The following is a 7,653-nucleotide window of genomic DNA, read 5'->3' as shown; positions in this document are numbered from 1 at the left end:
CGGCGTCGTGGCACGCAGGGGCAGCGCGAGCGCCAAGACGGCAAGGGGGCATGGCGTGCGCAGAGGAGGGGCCAAGTTAGGCCATTCGTGTGGAGTCATCAATGGAGGGAGGGGGTGGTGGCCGGGCGCTCGGCGTCGAGCTTTGCTCGGCGTCGTGCTGTGCGTGCAGGGGAACGAGGGAAGGAGCAGGAAAGGAGAAAGAGAAAGGGGAAAAAGAAGAAGGGGGAAAAGAGGAACAGGGGAGAAAGGAAGGGAGAGGGAGGGCTGCGTCGGCGGGATTCGCGGCGACGGTCGCGAGAGTGCGGCGCGACGCGCGAGGGGGGGGCTGCGTCGGCGGGATTCGCGGTGACGGTCACGAGCGCAGGGTTGAGCACGCGGCACGGCGTGCGGGTCGAGGAACAGAGAAAGGATGGCGATTAATTTTTGGATGTCAGACGGCGGGACGTCGGGAAATGTTTTGGGCGATTAAGAGCTCAGACGATAGAGGGTTTAGGAGCGATCTGAGCTTGACGAAAGAATTTTTCTAGCGAGCGATTTGTGCTGTAATTTGAATAAGGTAAAAACGCGGGCGTTACACTAGCCCTTCTTCTCTTGTGTTCCCTCCCTGCATCGTTCAGCAATTTTCGAGATACCATCCTATACAGTCGTGATACTTTAACCATGACCGAAGTGTATGAAGCTTTGACTGCGAAAGAGAAGATGAGACAGATGGTTAACTCGGAAGATGCTACGGGCTTGAGTGGAGAAGCTTTAACTGTTCGTGGCTGCACTGAGCAGAAGAAGTCCAAATCAGGTGGCAAAGGGAAAGGAAATAACCAAAGGGATCGCTCCAAGTCAAGGGGGCCATCCGGTGGATTGTTTTGTAAATACTGCAAGAAGAAGACCCATGTAATTGAGAACTGTTACAAACTGCAGAACAAGGAGAAGAGGAATAGGGAGAAGGGTAATACCGATGGTACTGCCTCTATTGCCTCCGATAATAGTTCTGATAATGGTGATGTTCTTATTGTCTTTGCTGGATGTGCTGCTGATGATGCCCAATGGATCCTCGATTCTGCTTGCTCGTATCATGTCTGCATTAACAAATCTCTGTTTAGTACCTATGAAGCCGTGCAGCACGGAGGCACTGTTCGGATGGGTGATAATTCCCTTTGCACTATTGTTGGCATGGGCACCATGCAGATAAAGATGTTCGATGGGGTTGTGCGCACATTGACAGAAGTGCGGCATGTTCCATCCATGTCCAGGAACCTCATCTCTCTGAGTACACTGGACACGAAAGGTTACAAGTATTACGCCGGTGACGGTGTTATGAAGGTAACAAAAGGTGACGGTGTATGCTGTCCAATTCAGGTTTGAGCCAAAAGTTTTGGGCTGAGGCCGCTTCCACTGCTTGTCATTTGATCAATTGTTCACCATCCACTGCTATCGATAAGAAAACTCCAATTGAGGTTTGGTCTGGTTCCCCCTATAATTATTCTCAGTTGAGAGTGTTTGGTTGTACTGCATATGCACATGTTGATAATGGTAAACTTGAGCCTAGAGCAATTAAATGCGTTTTCTTGGGTTATGGATCTGGTGTTAAAGCATATAAATTGTGGAATCTTGATACACAGAAGGTATTTTATAGTAGAAACATTGTGTTCAATGAATCTACTATGTTCACCTCGGCTGTATCTACCAGTGCTACTAACCAGAATTCTGAGTCTATCAGTGTGCAGGTGGAGCACGTGGGGGATGTTGATGATCATGCTCCACCATCTGCTGAACCTGCTGAAAATTCATCTCCTACCAGTGCCTCGTCACCTGTTGTGGAGTCTCATCCGCAGTCTCTTGCTGAAGGCCGAACTAGGAGGCAGACAGTTTGGCCCCAAAGATTGATGGGTGCTAATGCAATGTTGCTTTTGCTTTGGCTGTTGCTGAAGAGGTTGATAATGCTCAGGAACCATTGAATTACTCAGAAGCTATATTGTCTACTGATAGTGAAAAGTGGATGGGTGCTATGCATGAAGAGATGGAGTCTCTTGAGAAGAATGGCACTTGGGAACTAGTTTGGCTGCCTCCTGCCAAAAGGGCAGTTAAGTGCAAATGGATCTTCAAAAGAAAAGAAGGTATGACTCCAACAGAGCCTTGCGCTTTAAATCAAGGCTAGTTGCTAAAGGTTTTAGTTAGATTCTAGGAATTGATTACACTGATATCTATTCTCCTGTTGTCAAGCATAGTTCAATTCGTACCTTTCTTAGTCTTGTTGCTATGCATGATTATGAGCTTGAGCAGTTAGATGTGAAAACTGCTTTCTTGCATGGAGATTTGGAGGAGGATATTTATATGGACCAGCCTGAGGGGTTCGTTGCTCCTGGAAAAGAAGACTGTGTGCAGGTTGAAGAAGTCCTTATATGGTCTGAAACAATCTCCCAAACAGTGGTATAAGAGGTTTGATTCATTTATGCTTTCTAATGGCTTTCAGAGGTCTCAATATGATAGCTGTGTTTATCTTAAGTTTATTAATGGATCACCTACATACTTGCTGTTATATGTTGATGATATGTTGATTGGTGCCAAGAGCATAAAGGAAATCGCTGCTTTGAATGCACAGCTTAGCAGCAAATTTGATATGAAGGATCTGGTGCTGCAAAGAAAATCCTTGGCATGGAGATAGTGAGGGATAGGAAGTCTGGACTGCTGTACTTAAGCCAGAAGAATCATATTGAGAAGGTCCTTCATCGTTTCAACATGCATAATGCTAAACCTGTGAGTACTCCGATGGCTCCTCATTTTAAACTGTCTGCAAAACAGTGTGCTGAAACTGATGCTGATCTTGAGTATATGTCAAAAGTTCCATACTCTAGTGCTGTTGGGTCACTCATGTATGCTATGGTTTGCTCTCGTCCTGATTTGTCTCATGCTATGAGCATTGTTGCTAGATACATGTCTAATCCTGGTAAAGAGCATTGGAAAGCTGTTCAGTGGATTTTCATATATCTACGTGGCTCTTCTAGTGCTTGTTTATGTTATTGTAAATCTGGAGATGGTTTGGTGGGCTATGTTGATTCAGATTATGCTGGTGATTTAGACAGGAGGAGATCACTTTCAGGTTATGTCTTTACTGTTGGAGATTGTGCTGTGAGCTGGAAAGCTTGTTTACACGCTACTGTTGCTATGTCTACCACAGAAGCTGAGTATATGGCGGTTGCAGAAGCTACTAAGGAAGCTTTATGGTTGAAAGGTATATATTCAAAACTATGTGGAATTAAGTCTTGCATTACCATTCATTGTGATAGTCAGAGTGCTATTTATCTCACCAAAGATCAGATGATTACGAAGAGATCCAAGCATATGGATGTTTGCTATCACTTCGTTCGTGATGTCATTGAAAAAGGTTTGGTGAAGGTTTGCAAGATCAGTACTCATGATAATCCTGCTGATATGATGACAAAGCATGTTCCTGTTGCTAAGTTTGAGCTATGCTCAAGCTTAGTTGGTATTACAAATTAGCCCCTAGTGGCTGTTGGCGCCGGCAAGATGATGATGTATTGTTTGAGGTGGAGTTTGCTATTTTGATGCTGCAAGGAATTTGTCTTAAGGTGGAGTTTGTTGATATGTGATCCAAATTCAGAGAAGGCCAAGTTTTCGTAGCGTAGCGGAGGCCCGTCGCTGGAGGCCCGCGGTACGGATCGTTCCCTACTCGGTTTAGGGTTCCACCTCTATAAATATACTTGTAAGCCGCAGGAGATAGTTATTTTATTGTAAATCTCCTGCATTCTGTAAACACCCTGAAAATAGTGAGATTGTTTGCCGGTTGGCGCCCATCGTTTTTCCCTTTCGTGTTGGAGAGGTTTTCCACGTTAAATCCATGTCATCTCTGTGTTTGATCTACTTTGTGTCGTATTCGGTTTCTAACAACAACGGCACTGTTCGGTGCTATCCGCACGTCGTCATCGGCTACGGCAGCCGGAAGGAGTTCACCATCAACCCATCTCAGGACGCCACCAGCGGCAGCTACACCATGGTGGACTTCACCAACTTCCTTGCCGAGCGGCCAGCCGATCAAGCTCAGCGACGACGGTCCCCCAAGTCGACAAAAATACGCTTATTTTCGTCGATTTTATTCCGACGGTCTAATTTCGTCGGCCAGCCGACAAAAATAGCTATTTTCGATGGCTTTCGGCTATTTTCGACGGTTTCTGGCCGATGAAATTACGCTATTTTTCTGTAGTGTCAGCAGCCGCGGATGATGATCCTTGAGCGGACCAGGAGCCGGAAATTCATCAACCCCAACGAGGTCATCGCTGCAGTGGAGGCCGCCAGGTTCGAGATGACGGTCGCCGGGCGTCCAAGGGCCAGCTACGACGAGTGTCATGTCCCGTGCTTGATGGCTGCATGGGACATGACGCTAAAAAACACTATATTGAAATGGTCCGACACAGTGGATATAGTGTCAGTGCTAGCACGGCACGGCCATAGTGTCGTGCGTGGGTCAAAATCCCGGCATGCAGTGCCAGCACGGGCACAACACGACTAATGGGTTGGCATCGTTCGGCCCGTTACGGCACATAAACTTCTCATATATATAGTACAATCCTCTTCTCTAAACCCTAATCCCCATCCTCGCTCCCTCCAACCATCCGCCACTCTCATCCTCTCTCCCCTCCTATCTCGCACGCGCCTAACGGTCTAAGCGTCTGAGCTTCAAGCCCCCAAGCGAGGCGCGACACCATCACGCCTTCACCTCTCATCCTCCTCTCTCGTGCGCCTGAGCTCCGAGCGGGGTACGCCGCCACCGTGCCTCGCACTCACCTCCCCGACCGCCGCTCTCCTCCTCTCTCACGCGCCTGAGCTCTGAGCGGGGCATCGGCACGGCGGCCTCCAGCATCGCTGGTGCCAGCCTCCCTCCCCGCATCCATGCTTCCAGCCTCTAGCATCGCCGCTGCCAGGCTCGGGCCGACACGGCCATGGCGGGCTGACCGTGCCATCGTGCCGGCACTACATGACCGCGCGTGCATCATGCTGTGCGTAGACTGCGGCCGGCACGGCATGACACGATTAGCTATCTGTGCCTAATTGTGTCGTGCCCAATCGTATTATGCCTGGGCATGTCCGTGCCATGTCGTGCTGAGCCGCACGTTTGGTCATCTACAGGAGTAAATGTTGTAGAGAGGTCTTTAGGGTTAGTTGAACAAGACAAACACTCTCTTCGATCTTCTTCCAGTTTTATTATTGGATTCTTTGATTTCCTTCCGATCAAGGACCTGCTGGTCCATGTAGGTGTGCGTAGTAGGAATGAGTGGGGTGAATGTTTTCCGATGGCACCGGCCGGGGAAGTGAACTTTGATGCCGTCAGATGAATTTCTCGAGATGTGTGCTGTGCCCGGCGTTATGCCTTGTGCTGCATTTCTGCCTCGCATCTGAGGCACAACCCCATTTGTCAGTTCTTTCCCCTTTCTCAGATCGCTGCCTGGCATGCGAACAGACCTCTCTCTCTCGCGCCCCCTTTCCCCTTTCTTCTTTCATGTTGCTCATTTCTAACCTCTCTCTCTCTCCCTTCAGTCCCTCTCCCCCTTCTCCAGTCCATCGGTGCGCGGGCCTTCCCCCCCACTACCACCATGGATCCCCTGTCTACCATGGCTCCTGTATGTGGTGCGCCCGGTTGTGGGCAGAGATTAGAAGAACTCATTTTCCGCTGCTACTGTGGTGATCCCGCATGGTGCGTGACCTCAGGCAACCCCAAATCCGTGAAACCTGGACATGGGATGGACTGTAAAGGATCTGAAATCAGTCTCGATTTTGGTCAGTTTGGGTCTTGGCCCCCAATCGTCGAGCCAGCCCTAAGGTGTGTTCTTGGTTCTTTTATTTTCTATAAGTTCTTGGTTCTCGCACAGATCTGGTCAGCAAGTTGCATATCATTTTGATTAGTCTTGGTACGTATCATTTTCAATTTTCTAGTGTGTACATGCATGTTAACAATTCCTTTTGTTTAGATAAGCAGAAACACCTGTATCTTGGTAATTTTTCTAGTGTGATTTAGCTTCCTACTTTAGATAAACTCATAAATAGAAACACCAGGATCGGCGGTGGTTCCAATGGATGCTGAATGGTTGTGGTTACTATGGTCCAAATGGGGATTTTCATAATGGTATTGCTGAATGGAAAACAAGTTGCTTGGACTTAGGGGCAGAGAAGAACCGTAAGCTGCTTTAGCTAAAGGACAGTGAGACAAATTTTTTCTCATCTGCTTTTGTATTTTAGAAGATTCCTATTCTATTCTAATGTGAATTTTCTACCCTCCAAGCTTGCATCTGCTTGTGTTCTGGACTATACTTGTGTTCTATCAAACTGGTGCCATCGTCATGGCAACTTGAGTAATGATGTATGTAGGATTTTCTTCCCTGGGCACAACATGGGTTAGACAACCTCAGTAATGTGTGGATAATTTTTAGTCCGTACGTAGTAAATTGGTTGGTCACATTACCATCTTTTAAGCTTTGACCAGTGTTGATTTAACATGTTGTGGTTCTATGTACAGATTGAAAAAGTGAGAAGTTTGAATCGCATTTGCTCCGCTTTTTTTGTTTGGGATTCATACATATTAGAATTAGTTTGTCTGGGTTTATATCGAAATATGAGTGCATCAGCCTTTATCAATTGATATCACACAACAACAATTCAGTGAGGATTGAAAAGCCTTGAACTGAATAAACACTACTTCAACTACTACTGTATTTTTATGTTTTCTCCATTATGCCTATGAATGTACCAATTACTACAGTCTTGGTAATTTTCTCCCTTTTAGTCAAATCTAATGTAACAATTTGAGATTTATGGTCATCGAACATAGTATATTGATGATTTGCTCTTAATTGGTCATGATCAGTTGTTAAGGTTGGATGCAATCTTTGGATCGTCATTCATCTTGCTAAATTTAGTTGTTATCCTGTCGTCATGACTAGATGGTAGGATTGGAGGATTAAGCTTTATGCTTTGCAGATATTTGACTTTCCAAAGTTTGGGTTTCTCATTCATGCATCGCAGGCAATTCCTGAAAAGAGTTACTTCATTCAATTGCTAGCTGAAAATGCTGCACGAATGGTTACAGAGGGTGATCAGGGTGCAGAATCGTTTGATATTGCAAGGATATGAGCAGAGCATTTCAGGAGACAGCTGATTACATCAAAATGAAGACTTTGTGTGCTGCTGTTGGATAGGAGTTAGAAGACGACACAAGCTGCAATGAGCAAGGCAATGGTGCCTATACAGATGACCAAACTGGTGATGCTCAGTATTCAGTTGTGTAGGCTTGTAATATGATGTAAAAAGTGTTAACTAGATGGTGTTATTATTGACTTTAAGTACCAACCGACTTGATATTAAACCGTGGTACTCACATGTAAATATGAGTACTCGGCACGCATGATCAATATAAGTTCTTTATATCATGGTATTCTGATTTCTCATATGCTCTGTCTTTACGTTTTGTAAGCAACTCTATTTCTATCCACTAGTGTAATGTAACTACGTGTCATTGCAAGTACCCTTATATGTTTATATGCCCTATGAAATTTGTTCAGCAACCTAACTTGTTTGGTAAGGTTTGAATTGATATTTTGCTAAAAGTTGCATCGGCATACCAGTTGACTATATATCTTTCACCACATA

General features: G+C 45.9%; 1 long non-coding RNA gene across 1 annotated transcript; it reads left to right on the top strand.

Moving 5' to 3' along the window:
• The first annotated feature begins 5,411 nt into the window (after positions 1 to 5,411).
• Positions 5,412 to 7,438, top strand: LOC112890839. The gene is made up of 2 exons (XR_003228351.1): positions 5,412 to 5,830; positions 7,030 to 7,438. It is a non-coding gene; the product is annotated as an uncharacterized LOC112890839 (long non-coding RNA).
• The last annotated feature ends 215 nt before the right edge of the window (positions 7,439 to 7,653 follow it).

This window comes from Panicum hallii, chromosome 4 (assembly GCF_002211085.1).
Source record: "Panicum hallii strain FIL2 chromosome 4, PHallii_v3.1, whole genome shotgun sequence".
Classification (NCBI taxonomy): Eukaryota; Viridiplantae; Streptophyta; class Magnoliopsida; order Poales; family Poaceae; genus Panicum; species Panicum hallii.
Note: the sequence above shows the minus strand (reverse complement) of the source record. Positions and strands in the feature narration are given on the sequence as shown.